The 20587-nt window shown below is 37.3% G+C and overlaps 1 pseudogene across 1 annotated transcript; it reads left to right on the top strand.

Moving 5' to 3' along the window:
• Positions 1 to 13429: 13429 nt before the first annotated feature.
• On the top strand, positions 13430 to 20290 carry LOC307176384 (glyceraldehyde-3-phosphate dehydrogenase-like; annotated as a pseudogene). The gene is made up of 2 exons: positions 13430 to 13570; positions 19812 to 20290. The product of its transcript is annotated as a glyceraldehyde-3-phosphate dehydrogenase-like (transcript).
• The last annotated feature ends 297 nt before the right edge of the window (positions 20291 to 20587 follow it).

Raw genomic sequence — 20587 nt, 5'->3', positions numbered from 1 at the left:
CTCTATTGCCCAGGCAGGACAGTGGAATAGTGATAATACTTTTACAACTTCTCTCAGAGGCGATCAGAATGCTTTTGGGTCAACAACACAACATAAAACAAACCCCCCAACAAACTTGTCTCAGATTGCACTACAGTAAAAGGAAAGAAGGGATGGAAAAAAGGTTGCTGGAGCAGGGGGAGGGAGAGAGGATTGGGGAGAAATGGCTGGTGGGTCTGGAGAGACAGAGAAGGAGGGAGAGAGAATTACGTTTTGAGTGCTTACTGTGCAGGCACATACTAGATGTCCATTATCTCATTTACTCATTACTCAAACAATCTGCAGGTAAATGGACTCCCTGGCTCATACCCTTCTATCCATACAACCCTGCACCATTTTTCAAAGACATGAGATTAATGAGACTATAATGTTGGTAAAGTGTTCCAATTTCCTTTGAGAAAAAGTCATAAAATTTTATTGTTATTGTTACTCTTATTACGGAAGCTCAATGAATGCTTTAGTAGTGCCATTGATGTAACTAATATTACTCTCATTTAGAGAAATAAAATCAGAAAATAAGAATAAGAATATTTGTTGAGTTTTAGATTCAGCCAGTTATTTAGTTTAACTGCAACTTTTTGAAGATCAGAATCCTGAGGTCTAAACCTATAAGCAAGGTCACAGATGGTCTTAGGGGCAAATGTGAGAACTGTCACCCATTAGGTGCTCTTTCTAATGCTTGGTTCTTCCAAGGAGTGAGAAAGAGATTAAATGAAGGTGAAAGGTCTGAAACATTCAGTCTCGTCAGTCTATAATAGTTAAAGATAAAAATGTAGCAATAATTTCTCTACTTTTTTATGGAAATAACAATGGGCTCAATTCAGATGATTTGCTTTTCCAAGAGCGCAGACATTTCCCCCCTTTTTTATGAAGGAGGGTTAATTGTGTTAATTATGAAAAAAAAATGATGTAAAGGACAGAAGGGTATTGTAAAGGCACATAAGGTTATGTACATATTCAAGTACAAACAAGAACCCTGGTATGACTTATTTTAATTTTGCCATTTTTAAACATCTTTCTAATGGGAAGTAATGCAGTTTCCTCAATAGCACCAGCTGGAACTGTCATTGAAGAATGGAAGGAAGAGAATTTGACCTGAGGTTTTAACATGGCCATTATATGTTCAATTATCATTTGCCTAAGCTTGGGCTTTATTATGTTCAGATTTTTTTCAACATGCTCTACATTTTTTTTTTAATTAGTAGAATTCTACACTTTGTTCAGTCTTGTTCCTGACTAGACCCTAAGCAGAAAGAAGTGTTCATGTGATCATACTCTTGTTTTTAGAGAAGAAAACTGAGACCTAGAGAAAACAAATGCTTCAACCAAGGTCCCACAGTTAGCGGGTGCTTGGAATTTAATATAGGGCCACCCTCACTGCAACATTCTTCCATTTCATTGACTATAAATTTGGATAGACAAGTCTTTTAATTTATTTTACCTTGAGTTTCTCATAAACTTTTTTTCTAAAAGGACAATACAAAAAGGAGAGAGGAAATTCTCTGCTGGCTGTCACTAAGGAAAAGGAAGGTAGAAGGTACCCAGTAGCCCTGGCTGTTGTCCTGTGTGTTGGAATAGCAAAACTAAGCCTTTGTGTTGCATTGAAGCCAGCGACTATTACATAGCCATACATATGCCTGGGGATAAAAACTCATGATTGATGCAAAATCTGCAAGTGCAATTATTCCTTCATTCCAATCCATTAGGCATTTCCCTACCACCACCCTTCAGGTTCCTTTTTGTCTTTCTTATTCTTGCTACAGAAAGTGTCCAGCACTGAGAATTGGGGGAAAAGGAAGAGGGGAGATACAGGAAGTGCCCAGGAGGAAGGGAAAAGAGACCCCAGCAAATGACTTTAATGTATAGAAACGCTGTTGGTATCTCGGTCTAGAAATAAATTCATTGTCTGACTCACAGCACCTGCATGTTAATTTTTGGTAATCTCACCTCCTCACTGGAACAAAAAATTTGTCCCCATCATCACCTCCTCTCTACACTCCTATCCACCTTCCTAGGAATCTTGTTTTCCTTTACCAACCTATTTCCTGTAATTGAAAGAAAAGGATAGGGAATCTCTTTGTTTTATAGACGAGCAGTTTGTATTTACTTTACATAGGGGAACATTATAATTTTGTAGCTAAAGCTCTAATACAGTATATAATAAAGATTAGATGCCGAAAATATTTGTTAGCTTGATTGGATTTGGTGATGAGTTTAGTAGTCAGTTTTTGAGTACCTACCACTGGTCAGGCTTTGTGGAAGGGGAGAGAGTCCCTGTGATTAAAGAACTTACTGTACTTAATGGAAGAGAAATACAGGTAAAGAGTAAAAACAGTGCCACCTGATAAATGTCATTAAGAGACAGGAACAAATCTCAGTGGAATCATTAAAGGGAGAATGACAAATTCCCCAGGGGAGTCAGGAAAGGCTTGAAGAAGTATTAGTGCTAGAACTGAATTTTAAAGGATAACTAGGACTCAGGATCATATATGAAAAAAAGCTTTCAGGCTGTGTAAAGACTTGGACATTACAGGAACTTGGCACATTTAGAAGTTCAGTGTGGCAGGAGTATTGAGGGAAGTGGCAGGAGATGGTATAGGGTGGAGCCAGAGTTTGAAAAGTCTTGTACATCATACTGGCGAGCTTGGATTTTATTCTGTGGGCAGCAGAGGCTTTCAACCTGAGAAGTAGTGGGATCAATTGTTTTTCTTTTGAAGAAAGGAAATCTAGAGATGATATGTATGATGGTCTTGACAGAGAAACTAATTGGAGAGCTATGTCAATAGCCCCAGTGATGTGAAGAGGATTCTCAGTGGGAGTGGAGATAGGGGACCCAAGACAGATTAACAGGAGAAAAAACATTTTAATGTGTATACATTGAGGTCTCATAGAAACAGGTCCCCCAAAGTAACCAAAGAAGGCTGTTTATATATCATTTTTAGACAAAGAAACAATTATTTGTGAAGATTTAACAAAACAAAGGGGCTTGTGCTAGGGGTAGCAGACCAATGAAGAATTAACAATTCTTAGCCTTGAATCCCCCCGATCGTGGTGCTGAGGATGCATTCTATCCCCCTGGTATAAGGAGGATACGTTCACATGGGAGATTTATTTCCCGCTTTCAAGGAGAAAAGTCGGCGTCAGAGTGTTGTTGTTGTTTTAACCATTTCCCCTAACTGGCTGTTTCTTTCAAAACTTTAATTCAAAATAACCCATATGCTATTGAGGCACATTTTGGGGGCAGCCTGCCCTGAACCCCAACAGTGGCATGTCAGTAAATTAATTTGAGAACACAGATGCAGGTAAGGTTTTCATTTATTCAACACATCTTTCACTGATTCTTCCGTGCACCAAGAGTTGCTTAGGAACCTGGCATAAGATGACTGAGAAGTAGTTCCTGCCATCAAGAATCTCAGTGCTGGGCAGGGCGGATATGGGATTCAAAGTTAATTACATCGGGCTTCCCTGGTGGCGCAGTGGTTGAGAGTCCGCCTGCCGATGCAGGGCACACGGATTCATGCCCTGGTCCGGGAGGATCTCAAATGCCGCGGAGCGGCTGGGTCCGTGAGCCATGGCTGCTGAGCCTGCGCGTCCGGAGCCTGTGCTCCGCAACGGGAGAGGCCACAACAGTGAGAGGCCCGCGTACCACAAAGAAAAAAAAAAATGTTAATTACATTGTGGTAAATGCAGTAATGATTAATAATGCAAACTTTTAATCTTAAAGGATAACTAGGACTCTCTAAGGGTCATCCATGCTAGCCACCTGACTTAGTGCCTTCAGGCTGCTATAATATAGACTGGATAGCTCAAACAACAGAAGTTTATTTCACACAGTTCTGGAGGCTGGGAAGTCCAAGATCAAGGTCCTGGCAGATCCCATATCTGACTAGGGTAAGGACTTTCTGGTTTGCCGATGGCTGTCTTCTCATTGTATCCTTACATGGTAGAGAGCAGAGAGAGAGAAAGTAAACCGGATTTTTTTTTTAAGGGACAGTAATCTCATTCGTGACAGCTCCATTCTCCTGACCTAATTACTTCCCAAAGGCCCATCTCCTAATACCACTCACATTGAGGGATTAGGATTTCAACATATGACTTTTGGGGGACACACATTCTTCTAAATATTTTACATGAACCACCTCTTTATATCTTTATAGCAATCTTAAAAAGGAGGTGCTATTATTATTCCCACTTTACATGTAACAAGGTGAAGCACAGGAAGATTAAGCAGCTTGTCCAAAGTCATAGAACTGGTAGTGCTGGAGTCAATATTTAACCTCAAGAAGTGTGGCCCCTGAGTCCATGCTATTGAACACTAAACACACTTCCTCTCTGATGGAGGCATATGCAGGATATTCTGTGCGTGAAGGAAAGTGTGTTAAGAATTTTATTTTGGATGTTAAGTTGGAGGTGTAAAATATCAAAGTTTATTTTTCGCTGGAGACAATTGGATATTTGGATTTAGAGGCTGGAAAATAGATGAAAGCTAAAGACATAATTGAAATTTGCATATAACTAAAGCAATGTGAGTGTATTTTCAGGGGAGAGTACTTGGTCCATGTTTAGAAGGCCCTAGTCTGGGAGCCTAACACACAGTGAATGGACAAAGGGTAAGCCAACAAAAGAAAGAGCAGGAATGGCCACAGGATTACTAGACAACGGAGAGAGTTGAATACAGATATCAGGATAGAATTTCTAGAAAGAGGCAGTGAGGGTGAACCATGCCAAGTGCTACAGGGAAGTTATGTAGGACTGAAAATAGGTGGTTGAATTTAGCAACTGGAAGGTTATTATTGATTTGGGTGAGAAAAATTTTTGTCTGACAGTGAAGATAGCCATACTATAAAAGGTTGAGAACAGAAGGTCATGAAAAAAGTGATTAATAATTTCTGTTTGAAGAAGGTAATTTATAGAAGAATGTTATAGTTTGTTAATGCCAGATCATCAGACAGAACTTGGGGAATAGTTTTTGAGAGGGAGGGAATGCAAGAGATCATTGCAGCTTCCATTCTTACAAAGGAACAAGTTAGCCTGAGGATTGGGGGTAGTCAATCACAGTGTCTGTTTCTTATACTTCAGTTCCATCAGAAAGCCACTTAGCAACATATCCATGATACACATTCATTCATTAACTCCTTCATTCTCATTTATTCAAAAACGCTATTAAGCACCTGCTGAGTGCTAGGTATGTGCAAGTGTGGTATGTGTTCAAAGGGTTGGAGGAGGAAATGAGTGTTAGGAGGGAAGGTTGACATGGTAAGCCTCCCTGGCATATAACGTTGATCACAATATTATAAAGCCAGAGAGAGCAAAAGGACATTGCTTGTTCACTCAACTGTGTCAAGTCCAGCAGGGCTAGAGTATATAAGGATTCATGGGACACAGCATTATTATTGGCAGAAGAAGGAAAGTCCAAATCAAGACATGATGATGGTGGTTAGCTTGGATCAGACTTTATTTTTAAAAAATTAAAAACTCTATATCCACATTACTATGTTTTAGGATAAGTACTAGCAATACAAACACGTTATCACGTTATCTTTCTCTCTCTGAAAATCTGCATAACATCATATTTATGAATGTAGATGCATATTCCATATAAAAGTAATTTTATTTTCAAGTTTTAGTGTCCTCAAGTTAATATTTCAATATTTTATCCTTTAATCTTTCTTATTGGGAACAGTTGTCCACTGTGTATGAAGATAGCATTGTTTCCCATGCAAAGCTGCTGGTTGAGATCGTTCAAGGAATAGCAGATTTCTCATTGGATCTCGAGCCAGTTCAGGTGATGTAACTGCCTGTGAAACAAATGTACTGCCATGTACTGGGGAAACAGCCTACATTGCAGTGAATGCAGCTCTATGAACTCTCTAGAGCAATCATTTTTCAGGAAGAAGAGTTGAAAAAAATAAAGGAAAAAATGTCATAAAAAGGAAAAGTAGAATGAATGGAAGTCAGAGAAAGGCTAGGGAAGGAGGAAGAGGGAGAGAGGTCAATAGGAAGTCCTGGAAGAGGAAGTGCAGGATGAGAACCTCTTTGTTATAGTTGGCTTCAGCACTACATATTTGAAAAAACATGAAGCGCTTATTTTGTTTCTGGTTTTCCTATTGTGGCAGGTGGTATGTGAAGTGTTAATTTGTTGTAGATTAAAACTTGAGACACTGAACAGCATGTATTGTTTCATTTTCCTGTGACACCCCTTGCCCCTAAAGACAGAAAACAGGGGGATTCATCATTTGCTCTAGGACAATCAGCACAAAACGACAGAAAACTAATACAGGATTTTCAGCATCTAATGCAAACTGTGTATGCATTTGTATGGTTTAGACATGAGAAGGATCCCTGAGAAATGTGGAGGAGAAGGGAAACTGACATGTTCTTTAATGGAGTCATCTTAGAAGCTGCTTACCACAGCCCCCATTTGACGATGGGAAGAAAGGTGCTTCAGGGTGTACTCTTAGCTTCATGAGACCCTCTCACAGAGCATGACATGCACCACTGTGATTTGGGGGACACAATGACAGCTATCTGACTTCTGGGTTGGTTGGTTTATTGATAACTAAGAGGCCATGTTGGGAGCCAGTCTCAACTTCAGCAAAGGCGGAATGAATGATGGAAGGGGAAGATATCTTGAGATGACCCCATTCAAGAGGATTTTCAGCCAGGAATGAGGGGAACACTTCAGAAAGAGTTTGGGGATGGATTTCCAAGTGCAAATGCTGAAGATGAAGGGCTGTACTTTGTAAGCTGTCAGTCAGTTGGAAGAAGCCATTTCCAACTCGTGTTGGAAACTGTCATCAAAAGTTTCCATTAAGGCAGATATTTCTGAGAAATCCATAAAAGCACCTTATGAGAGAAAACCCAGAAGACCAGATTAAAATCCTTAGGACCAGTCTCTTGGGACCTTTACTGACCCCTAACGTCTCTGTTGAACCCCATTTACACATTCTGAAGAGGCCTGAAACTAGAGCCAGTAGGAGAGAAACAATAAGCCAGCATATTTCACCTAAGATAGAACCAAGATGAGAGGTAAAGATGTCTTTAATTGGCAAAAAGTTGAGAATATTAATATTGGATTTTGTTGGTCATGTTATTAATTACATATTATTCAACAACTAGTGTTAAAGGGAAAGGTAAGAGAAAATAGAATTGTTTTCTGTTAGTATCCTACCAAGTCTACCTCATCCAATAAGTTGGTATTCTTTTATAACATCAGTAAGTATCTTATTTTACATCTGAAAGGCAAAAAGAGTGGTATAATGAAAAGATCTCTCAAATTATAAAAGAAGAGATTGGAGTTTGAGTATCAGATTTCATCATTAGTTATGATGCCTCTCTGAACCTTAATTTCCTCATATATAAAACAAAATCATCATTTCCCTGTTTCACTGAGCTTTTCTAATTTCTAGTTTTAGATTGTTTTATTTTTAATGTACTGAAATCTGTTGGGAAAAAAATCCTGTCTATGATGCCATTTTAGACTGTAAAAGTATTCAGTGTAATTATTATATCTCATCCATTACTCTCACCTTCTAGTCCCTGTATATGTGCTCTTCATCCATGAACCTACTATATTTGTTTTTTTGTGGGAAATTGGACCATATTTCTTCATTGTGTCTTGTTTCTGCATTCTACATGTGTCATCTTTGATTTTGTTGAGTTTTGTCCTAAATTTTAAAAACTACAGCAACTTAGCCATTTACCAGGGGCAACAATTTTATATATATACTGATTAACCTCTGATTAATCTCTAAACACCTGGCATCCATTTCTTCCCTCTTCCGACCCCCACCCTCTCCTACTTCGCTCTCTTCCTCCCTTCTCTCTGTCTCTTTCTCTCTGTCCTTCCTCACTCTTGACTTCTTCAATGTTCAACGTTACCTTCTAAAGGATTGAGAATGTCATCTGGAAAGATTCATTCCCCTCAATCTCTTCCTTGCCTACTTTTTTTCACCAAATTGTCCTGATTCTCCTTCAAAGTGATTTTGTAATCTATTTGTCCATCTTCTCACCTCACTATGATATTTTTGTATTTTACCTAAGTTATTACCACAGATGATAATAGACTTTCTTATCTCTCAGTTTTCATACTCCAATATGTACTGATGTGATATTTCTAAAATGCACTACTAGTCCTGTCATAGCCTGGTTTAAAAACTTCGTATTTTTCCACATTATATTTAGGATGGTTTCCAGCTTCTTAGCATGCGTGACATTTGAGGCTGTTTACAATATGACTACTATTTGCCTTACCAACTTCATTTCTTGTCATTCTCTAGTTTCTTGTCAGATCGTTTTGCTCCTTTTCCCATGATATGCTACATAACTTCACATCTGTTGGTTTTTCCTCATGCTGTTCCTTCCACCCAGGTCCCAGTTGCCCATTCTTTTCTTATCCAGTTGTTAAATTCCTCTTCCTCATATTCTGATCAAATATAAAATATCCAATACCCTCCTTTACCAAGCTTTTCATATAACTTTAAGCAAAATTAATCACTTACTGCTGTGTTTCAATATACCTTCCAAATCCCCATTTCTCTTTAGTTGGTGATCTCTGTGTTTCCCTAGAGATCATCAGAGCCTGCAGACTGAAAATAGGTTTGTTCACCCTTTTAAAAGGAAATGCTCTGAGTTAGTTATTAAAATAGCTGATGTATTTTTAGGGTTTACTATGAACCAAACACTGAGGGCTTTACCTACGTTTTTCTTTTTTTAATCCCAGCAATACTCCACTGTTAATTTCTAGAAGGAAGAGACTTGGTTTATTCATTATAGGTACCCCAGCATTTGGAACAGTGCCTGGCATCTGCAGATGCTCAAGAATTCTTTGTTGACTGACGGAATGAAGTAATGAATGAACAAAACAGCTCTGCAAGGAATGGACTATCATAATTCCCATAGGGCAAATAAGGGACATGAAGCAAGTAAATTTAAGTGATTTGATTGTTACACATAAAATATGTTGTAGTTGAAAGCATGTCTGCTAACACCACAGTCAACACTTTTTAAAAAAATTGAGGTAACATTAGATTATAACATTATATAAGTTTCATGTGTACACATTATAGTTTGACTTCTGTATACACTACTGTGTGCTCACCACCAAAAGTGCAGTTTCTATCCATCACTGTACAGTTGAGCCTCTTTACCCATTTCACCCTCCTTCTACCTCACTTCTCCTTGGTAACCACTAATCTGTTCTTTGTATCTACATGTTTGCTTTGTTTGGTTTGGTTTGGTTTGTTCATTTATTTTTTATTTTTTCATATTTCATGTATGATTAAAATTATACAGTATTTTTTTTCTCCTTCTGACTTATTTCACTTAGCATAATACCCTCCATCTACGTTGTTGCAAATGCCAAGATTTCACCATTTTTATGGCTGAGTAGTATTCCATTGTGTGTAAATGTCTACATATAAATATATATGGACATTTATATATATCTCACATCTTCTTTATTCAACAATTGAATATCTGTTGATGGACACTTAGGTTGCTTCCATATCTTGGCTATTGTAAATAAAGCTGCAATGAACATAGGGTTCAATGTATCTTTAAAAATACTGTTTTTTATTCTTTGAATAAGTAACCAGAGTAGAATAGCTTTTTAAGCTTTAAAACAATAGTGCTCTATCCACCTGGGCTGGGAAACGGCAATTATTTTAGAAGCAGCATTTGGAAAGGAAGCAGCACAGATATCAGTACCTACACAAAGCAAAACAAACAACAATAAAAGATACCACAACACTGCCACCAACACTCTAATCAGGATAAAGAAGATGTGGAAGATGTAGAAAGAAGAAGATGGAATATTACTCAGCCATAAAAAGAATGAAATAATGTCCTTTGCAGCAATATGGATGGACCTAGAGATTATCATACTAAGTGAAGTAAGTCAGACAGAGAAGGACAAATATCATATAATATCATTTGTATGTGGAATCTAAAAAATGATATCAATACAAATGAACTTATTTACAAAACAGAAATAGACTCACAGACAGAAAACAAACTTATGGTTACCAAAGGGGAAAGGTGGGGGGAGGGATAAATTATGAATTTGGGATTAACAGATACACACAACTATATATAAACTAAACAGCAAGGACCTACTATATAGAGCACAGGGAACTATATTCAATATCTTATAATAACCCATATTGGAAAATAATCTGAAAAAGAATATATATATATATATATATATACACATATATATACATACATATATTATATATATACATATATATATCTGAATCACTTTGCTGTACACCTGAAACCAACACAACCTTGTAAATCAACTATACCTCAATTTAGAAAAAAAAAGAAGTGAGATGTAATAGCTGCAGGGATTTTCAAGTGAATTTAATTAATGCCCATCAAAATTCAAAATTAGAGCAATGAGTGAGTAGGATTTCAGATACCGCTGCTACACCAAGGGAAGGTGCTTTGTAATTCATAGCATTCTATGTATCAAGTAAGGATCTGTGTGTCAAGTAAAGGCTGGGCTTTATGATAAAAATAGGCATTGTTCTTTCCACTGCAGTAAAAAATGTTTAATTGCATTTTAGCCATATACCATAAATACATAAAAGATATATCTAATTATGCCTTCAAATATTTTACTGTTTTATACTCCTCAAATACTAGGATTTCCAAGCAAACTAGTAGAAACATTGCATAAAAAATATTATCTTTAAAAGGAAGAACCTATCTCACATATTTAGAGGTATTTGAAGTTTTCAGAGTTGAGTGCTATAAAAAAGAGATTTACTTTCAATTTATTTTAAAAAGCATGGAAATCCTAGTTGCTTATCAATAAAGTGGATCCCAGTGAAAAGCTATATTAATCAAGAGATAAAAATAAGCTCCTTAGATACTGAAACTGTCAAAAAGTTTTTGAGAGGTGCCAGTTTTGTTATTCTTCTTTAAACACATTTGTGCCTTCAATAGCATAGTAGAATGATTACGATCACAGCTCCAGACCCAGAGCTGCATTAGTTTAAAGCACAGCTCAGTCACTCAATGGCTGTAGTATTTCCAACAAGTCACTTAACCTCCCCGGGCCTCAGTTTACTCATTCGTGTAAAGGTAATAGTATAACCTCTACAGGTTGTTGTGAGGATTCAATGAATTAGAAGGCAAAGCACTTAGAGTAGTGTCTGTCATATGAAATCAGTTAGTAAATTTGGTTATTATTGTTTTTGAAGGGGGGAAAATCAAGAGAGAAAAAAAATGTAGTTCTCATAGCAATCCAAATCTCAGTGTCTGCTTTTACCTACTCAGATTTGTTTATGCATTAACAAGTGAGATAATTTTACAAGTGAGGCACCGTGAAAGGTAGTGGGCATGCAGAAATGAATGCGAAGTGGGCCTTGTCCTCAAATGACAAGCCATACAGACTCAACAATCTGTAGTAACATCGGCACTCAGAACGGTTCGGAACTGTTTACAAAACCTCCATGAAATTCTATCTGCTGACATGAAAATAGCATTCCATTAATTTTGATAGTACTCTAATCTCTTTTCTCTCTTATTCATAGCAGTCAGTGAAATGGGAAGAACATGCACTTCCTACCTGCTATCAGCATTGTTCCTTATTTCATTCATATCTCCAGAATGAGGGGCACTTAGCCAGGTCTCTGAATAATGACTCTCAAAGAACCTATGTAATAGTCTTATACTAAAATCAGGAATTTTGTCATTTCAGAGCAAAAGTTGGTTGTCTGTTCAAACTTTCAGCAATGCAGGTTAGGAAGCAGAGCCTATATTCTATGTAATGCCACCAATCTTGCAATTTAAACTTGGAAAGTTTGATGTGTGAGTCATGTTGGGCTTTTGGGTAGCAGCTCTTGGACTCTGTCAAAAGGGTGGCTTTCTCTTACCTGAAAACACAGAAGTAGAATTTGGTGCCTCAAGTCCAAGTCAGAGGGTTTCAACGGTGTGCTGTGTTCTTCTATGACAGGCCAGATCTTGAGGACATTTTATTGCATGAACCAGGAACTAGGAACTTATGTAACGCTGGCCAGGGACGTATTTTTCACAGCTCATCATAGCTTGTCCACGTCATACTTAAGATATTGTATGTTAGATTTGCTTTTGCCAAAATGTTGTTTTCTCCTCTCTGCATCACCAGAATTGTATTGTTTCAGGACTTCCTCTATGGTGTTGGGATTTTATATAGTATCATAATTTTTGTGCATTCTGTGAATTTTAAACTTGGTTACTTTGTAGAATAAGGGCATAGGGACTGTTGATGCAAAGTACACTAAGGACATCCAAAATTCTCCTTCACCCGCAAAATGATATAATCACACATGAGGTCTGTATAAAAATTCTTTCTACAGAACAGGGAGAGGTCTTGCATTTCACATTTAGCTACCGCTGAGAATATGCTAAAAGCTTTTTCTCAAACTGTCATTTCTACAAATGTCAGGCTTACAGACACACCATGCTCCAGAAACTCACTTTAATTTTCATAATAACTAAGAACTTGTCACGTGCTAAGTCTTTGGAACTATTTTCTACTCAATTCTGCAGTAAAGAAAACAGGAAGCTCTCCCCAAGCCTCTTCTATTTTCCTCCCCATGTCCCACAATCAAAATACACTATTTTATATCACACAAAAAATGTTTTGAGTATTTTAGGTCTCCTATGATACATTATTTTGTGTGATTTTATTCCCATTTTTAGAGGCTTCTTTTGCCTTGTTCCTTAATAGCAGCTTCTTATTAGAAACATAACTGTCTCTCTCCTGAAAAAGCATGAAATTTCTGTATTAATATTTATTTTGCAAAGGAAAACAGGTATTAAGTAGAGACTATGACAGATTTACATGTGGATAATGTCCAGAATCTTATGTATAAGTCATCAGTTTCCATGTAGTTTTGATATTTTTCTTCTTATGACTTCTAGAGAACACTGGTTTAAAGATTAGGTATCTCCTCTTTCTTCCTGGGGATGAAGATTAAATAAGGAGCAATATTGATCCTGAGTTTGTATTTCTGAGAATTTTAAGGCTTTATGCCCTTAATTAAACATTGCCATTAGGGGAACAGATACTCCTGAGTTACAGGCAATTATGCACAAGTGGTTTTATTTACAAAGCAATAGGTGGCATATGTTTTAGGAATGTTACCATGACATTGCTTCTCAATTCCTTGTTTGAATCTCTTCAGTATCTTCAGTGACTACCGAGGGACCATCTGCTAGCCCATCGCCTATAACCAAAGTCTGGCTCCTGGGAAAAGGTGAACCACCACAAATAGGACAGCCATCAGTTGCAGATGGCATTCATAGACAATATAGGTATTTTAAGAAGCCATCTGATGAAGGATCTTGGCTTGGCAAGCAGATATTCTATCCCAGTAGTTTGAATCTACAGTGAGTGATGCAAAGAGTCAGGGTCAGAGACTACACCATTCCAGGGGCAGTGGAGGTGGCAGCAGCATCTTTGTTCAGTGGCAGCAGTGGCAGCAACCCCCTGCTGTTCAGTGTCGTGTTACATTGTGACAGTGGTGGAAGTGACAATGTTAGTGTCATTCTCACCAGCTTGTTCTGAGGCCTGAATTTGGTGGTGTTTCTGGCCACTCAGTTTTCCTTTAGTTCCTTAGACTTAGCTTAAAACTCCACCCAGCTCATGGATTCTGGAAACCAGCCAATACACTTGTAACACATTCATTTCTGCTAAAGGAATATTGCAACACGTCGGAGCAGGTCTACTCAAACAATCTGCGGTGAAGAACCAGATTATTTTAATCTGAAATTTTTAATTCCAAATCTGTCACAGATTGATCCTATGCTGTATTAAAAGGGCGGGAACTATATTACCAGGAAAATGGAATTAAGAAAAAAATACATAGAAAATCCTGAGCCCCACTTTTTATTACTAGATTCATCAGACCTAAAATTCAATGTTGCAGTAATGTTCAATGGCTGTAAACATTGCTTTTTTTTTTTTTTTACATCTTTGTTGGAGTATAATTGCTTTACAATGGTGTGTTGGTTTCTGCTTTATAACAAAGTGAATCAGTTATACATATACATATGTTCCCATATCTCCTCCCTCTTACATCTCCCTCCCTCCCATCCTCCATATCCCACCCCTCTAGGTGGTCACAAAGCACCGAGCTGATCTCCCTGTGCTATGCAGCTGCTTCCCACCAGCTATCTACCTTACATTTGGTAGTGTATATATGTCCATGCCTCTCTCTCACTTTGTCACAGCTTACCCTTCCCCCTCCCCATATCCTCAAGTCCATTCTCTAGTAGGTCTGTGTCTTTATTCCTGTCTTCATTTCTAACTGGTTACTCTCAATTTCTGTGCTTTTCTCACTGTCCACCAGAAACTGGCTGTTCATGGACTGGCAGACCACCATTCCATTAGTACTGTAGTGAGAGGACAAAATTTAACACTGAGCCTGAAACACACTTCTAAATATTTAACAAATGTGAAAGAAAGAGGGAAAGGGATAAGGAGGAGGGGAATAAAAAGTAAAGAGAGGAAGAGAGAAAGTTGAAGAAGCATAGGATTAAAAAAGTTAAAGGACTGGAACCAAAACTATAATAGACATTGATAGGCACCTGAGACAGAAGAGTTCACTAGTACCCTAATGAGATGATTGGGTCAGGATTAATACTCAGTGTGGTTATGTAGTTATATCTAGAAATATATCTACATCTTCCTACTATCATCTCACTTTGGTCTCCCAAAATGTACATGTTTTATTGTCAATTGACACATGACTTTAATTCAGAACAACTCTCAGCTTCCCCAGAATCTCTTCTCATGTATTTCTGGGAGTTCTCACCTTGTGTCTCATTCATGCTCATGCTCATGACTAGATATGGTGGGGTATTTTCATTAGAAATTTATGCATGAGGAAAAATATATCCTTGGGAGAGTAACTATACCAACACAAGCCTGATCCAGCAACCAAATCTCAGATGGGTAGAACTAACAAAGCTGAGAACAGTTATGCCTGTTGCTTATGCCTGGGTGATTGTTTGAGTCCTAGAAAGAAGATTATAAGTAAAAGTTAAACGTCTCGTTTAGTAAGCACAAGACATTGTGAAATAAACACAACACTTTGCTTCTCTTTGAAAAAATGTGCAGGAAAGCATTCTCCTTATCTTTCCCCCACAGAATACTGTAAAACTTTGACACCTTGAAGACTGGGTACACAGTAGGGGTGACTACTACAGGCAGAGATACTCTGTGGGTCCAGCAATGTCCAAGAGAAAGGAGAGAAGTGCTCAGATTAATGGTACTCTTGACTGAGGTGGGGAATTCCAGCTGAAATAGTGTCTTCCCGTTGATGAGACAAGTAAAATGATGAGTTTGAGTGGGAGAAGAGAAAAGAAATAAGGTACATCAATAGGGGCTGACCAGACTTGTTTGTAAACCTACCCACTGAAGATTAGAACATAAATAGATGGGGTGGGGAGAAATTTGTCCAAGTTTCTCATTCCATGGTTTTTGGTTTCAGTGCCTTTATCTGTCTATCTATCTACCTATCTATCTATATATCTACCTATCATCTAAAATTTTATTTTTAAAGTCTTATATTAGAAGACTGGCAGATATTATTAAAAAGAGGTCTTTGAATTTTGTGGAACCAACTGATATACACAGTCAACATGCCATGTGTAGAGTGGGAAAATCAGGGAAGCAATACAATGTGCATGGCGTACCTTGCAAACCAGGTTAGTTAGCATATGCTGTTCCTTATACATACAAATATTTTGTCTTGTAATGTCCTAGATAATTACAGTTAAAACTGATTGAAACATACATGTAACCAAAGGGCCTGGCAGTCTGAACATATACTGGTACTGAGACAGGTTTGGACATGCGTGATCAAGTAATGGTGACATGGGCTTCCAGGAGGCAGTTTTCATGAAGCAGTTTGGCGTTGCCCTTAAACTCTGACAAAAATAGTGTAGGGGAAAAAAGGTGGCCCCAAAATGCTAAACACGAGGAGAAATCCCTAGTCATTATAACAATCGAAATATCTCCTCACAGATTCCCAAATGCCTCCTTGAAGAAACTTTTATTTCTCCTTTATTCTACATATCCAGCTCTCTTAAGAGACAATGTGTAAATCTATGGTGTTTAAAGATTGCTCAATATGATGATAGTTAATACTTATTGAGCACCTATTCTATGCCACCATTGTGCTAAGCCCAACACCTACATATTTCATTTATTTCTCTCAGAAAACTTTAAATTTCATGCCATTATTTTATTCATCTTACAGTTGAGTAAACTAAGGTTACAAATGTGAGGTAAATTGCTTAAATCCATACAGCTGGCAAGTGTTTAGTGTTTACATCTGAATACTGGATATCAGAGTACATAACCTGTAAAATGATCTTTAAAGGACAATATACTTCACTTAACATCAGTGGGGAAAATAAGGGCTGAAAAGGGAAAAGCATCAGAGCATTCCTTTCAGATGTTCCTTGAGTATACATACACCTTTACCAAAACACATGCTTTTAATATGAGCTGGGGATACTCTGCTGGTTTGAGCTTCAGGAAACCAGTAGGGCATTGAAGTTATGAGAGCAGCACTGGAATATAACAGATTCTATTCAAATTCTGGCTCTTCTTGATTTTAGGCAAAGTTATTCAAACTGCTTTGCTTTCATTTTTTTTTCACCTGTGAACATAGTAAGGGAGAGAAAACTTAAACTAGTGGGAAAACTATGACTGAAAGTCACAGCCCTGAGACATAGGACCTTAAAAGCCTGAGACTTAATTGGAAGATTATAGAATGCTCCCTCTCCTCCACGTCTTACCACCATTCCAACAGCACTCTGGTATAACAGGGTGGATTACAGCTGAAAGAGCTGCAAGCCATTCTCCCTGAGGTGAATTTAGGGAATCTCAAATAAAGAGGGGAGACAAAAATCAAAGACATTAAGGGAATTTGAGGTCTCTGACACATAACTACAGCAAACATTAAGCACAGCTGAACTTCTAGCAGAGTTAACATAAATTCTCACATTAAAGTTTATTTACCTCAGCTCCTATTACCCAATTACAATATGTCCAACTTTCAACAACAACAACAAAAAGACTTAAAGGCATGGCAAAAAATAAGAAACATACAATTTGAAGAGACAGATTGATAATCAAAACCAGACTCAGATATGGCACAGATAATGGAATTATCAGATAGAATTTTAAATAACCATGATTAATATCGTAAGGTCTCTAATGGAAAAAGTAGAGAACATGCAAGAATGGATAGGTATATTCTATTCACACTTCTTTAGAAAATTATGACAAAGAAAAATCTTGAAAGAAACCAGAGGAAAAGAACATCTCCATATAGAGAAACAAAGCTAAGAATTACAATGGACTTCTCATCTGAAACTATGCAAGCAAGAAGTGATATTTAATTATTGAAAGAAGGAAAAAAAATGAGTAGTCTATATCCAACAAATTCACTCAACAGGGAAGGAGAAAAAAAATTTCTCAGTGAAACAAAAACTGAGGGAATTTTCAGCAGACCTCTCTGCAGGAAATATTAAAATAATTTTTTTTAATTTTTATTTAATTAGTTAATTTATGTTTGGCTGCGTTGGGTCTTTGTTGCTGCATTTGGGCTTTCTCTAGCTGCGGCGAGCAGGGGCTACTCTACATTCCAGTGTGTGGGCTTCTCATCATGGTGGCTTCCCTTGTTGTAGAGCATAGGCTTCAGTAGTTGTGGCTCACAGGCTTAGTTGCTCTGTGACATGTGGAATCTTCCCAGACCAGGCTCGAACTCATGTCCCCTGCATTGGCAGGCAGAGTCGTAACCACTGCACCACCAGGGAAGTCCTAAAAGAAATTCTTTAGGAAGAAGAAAAATAATATAGATCAAAAATTATGATCTACATGAAGAAAGAAAGACCATTGGAGAAGGAAAAAAAAATGAAGGTAAAATAAAATCTTTTATTAATTGATCAAAAAAAAACTGCTTGTTTTTACAATGCAATAGTAAATAGTTTTTACAGTAATAGTAAAAATATATTGGGTGACTATTACATATGAATAAATGAAATAAATTATAACAATGTTAGAAGAGACAGGAGGAAGGAATTGGAAATAATTAATTATGATACCTGCACTAGATAATAAAGTGGAATAGGTCATTTGAAGTTTGATATAGATTAATTTAAAATGGATACTGTAAGCTCTAGAGCAACCACTAAGTTAAAAACAAAAAGTTTAACTGATACTAAGAAAATATAATGAAGTCATATAAAATTCTTAATTAAAACCATAGAAGGTAGGGAAAGAGGGTTAAAAAAACAAACAAGAAAAAGAAGCAATGGATAGAAAAGAGTTGCAAACATAGTAGATATAAATTCAAATACACATAATTACTTTAAGACTTAAAAGACAGAGACTGTTAGTGTGGATAAAAAACAACACCCAGCTATGTGTCACCTAAAAGAAGCACTATTTAACCATAAAGACTTGTGTTAAAAATATATATGCCATGTTAACCCTAATGTTTGAGAAATGCTAAAGTAGCTATATTCATTTCAGACAAAATAGACTTCACAACAAAGAAGGGATAAAGAAGGGCATAAATAATGATAATGTGGTCAATTCTCCTGAAGACATAACAACACTAACAAGAGTGTGTGAAACTACATGAGGCAGAACTGGGTGAAACTAAAAGGAGAACTAGACAAATGCACTACTGCAACTGGAAATTTCAATATCTCTCTGTAAGTAAATGACAGATAAAGCAGGCAGATAATTAGGATATTAACAACCTAAACATCACTATTTTTAACTTTACCTAATTGGCATTAATAGAATATTCCATTCAACAACAGCAGAATACACATTCTTTTCAAGCTTGTGTGGCGCATTCCCGAAGATAAATTGCATTCTGAATGTATATTATGGTAATATAGACCTTAACAACTGTAAAAAATAGAAATTACAGAAAATATATATTTTAGACAACTATAGAATTAAATTAGAAATCAATAACATAAACATAACCAGAAAATTCCCAAATATTTGGAAATTAAGCAACACACTTTAAATAACACATTCATCAAAGAATAAGTCTCAAAAGAAATTTTTCAAAATTGAAGTAAATGAAAATAGAAATACAAATATTAAAATTGGTGGGATGCAGCAAAAACAATGCTGCATCCCACCAATTAGGGAAATTTATAGTATTAAATGCATGCATTTAAAAAAAAAGAAAATCAAACATCAATAATGTAAGCTCCTACCTTAGGAAACTACACAAAAAAGGGCAAATTTAGCCTAAAATAGGCAAAAGAAATAATATAAAAAGTATAGGAGAAAATAATGGAGAAAATTAATGAACCCAAAAGCTGGTTATCTGAAAATATCAATAAAACTTATGACTCCAGCCAGCCTAATCAAGAAAAAAAAAAAGAGAGAAGACATAAATTGCTAATATCAGAAATGAAAGTGGGGTTATCATTACTGAGTCCATGGAAATTCAAGGAATAATGGAATAATATGAACAATCTGTTATGTTCATACATTTGAAAACTTAAATATATGGACCAGTTTCTTGAAAGCCAAATGTATAAAAACTTACAAAAGAAGATATAAATAACTTTAATAGCCCTATATTTATTAAGGAAATTTAATTGATAATTTAAAACCTTCCAAAATGCAAAACACCAGGTTCAGAGGATTTCACTGGTGAATTCTACCAAATATTTAAAAAAGAAATTAGCTCTCTGCTCCTCTCCGTTCGACAGACGTATCTTTCTTGCAGTGCCAGCTGCGTCCCTGAGACAAGATGGTGAAGGTGGGAGTGAACGGATTTGGCCGTATCAAGAGCCTGGTCACCAGGGCTGCTTTTAACTCTGGCAAAGTGAACATTGTCTCCATCAACGACCCCTTTATTGACCTTCATTACATGGTCTTCATGTTCCAGTATGATTCCATGGCAAGTTCCATGGCAGTCAAGGCCGAGAACGGGAAGCTTTCATCAATGGAAAGGCCATCACCATCTTCCAGGAGTGAGATCCTGCCAACATCAAATGGGGTGATGTTGGTGCTGAGTATGTGGTGGAGTCCACTGGTGTCTTCACTACCATGGAGGAGGCTGGGACTCACTTGAAGGGTGGAGCCTAGAGGGTCATCATTTCTGCCCCTTCTGCTGATGCCCCCAGGTTTGTGATGGGCATGAACCATGAGAAGTATGACAACCACCTCAAGATTGTCAGCAATGCCTCCTGCACCGCCAACTGATTGGCCCCCCAGCCAATATCATCCATGACCACTTCAGCATTGCAGAGGGATGGGCTACATCCTGGGCTACACTGAGGACCAGATTTTCTCCTGTGACTTCAACAGTGACACTCACTCTTCTACCTTCGATACTGGGGCTGACATTGTCCTCAACGATCATTTGTCAAGCTCATTTCCAGTTAGGAAAATGAATTTGGCTACAGAAACAGGGTGGTGGACCTCAGGGTCCACATGGCCTCCAAGGAGTAAGAGTCCCTGGGCCACCAGTCCCAGCAAGAGCATGAGAAGAAGAGAGGT

The sequence above is a fragment of the Stenella coeruleoalba genome (genome assembly GCF_951394435.1).
Source record: "Stenella coeruleoalba genome assembly, chromosome: 17".
NCBI classification, from domain to species: Eukaryota; Metazoa; Chordata; class Mammalia; order Artiodactyla; family Delphinidae; genus Stenella; species Stenella coeruleoalba.
Note: the sequence above shows the minus strand (reverse complement) of the source record. Positions and strands in the feature narration are given on the sequence as shown.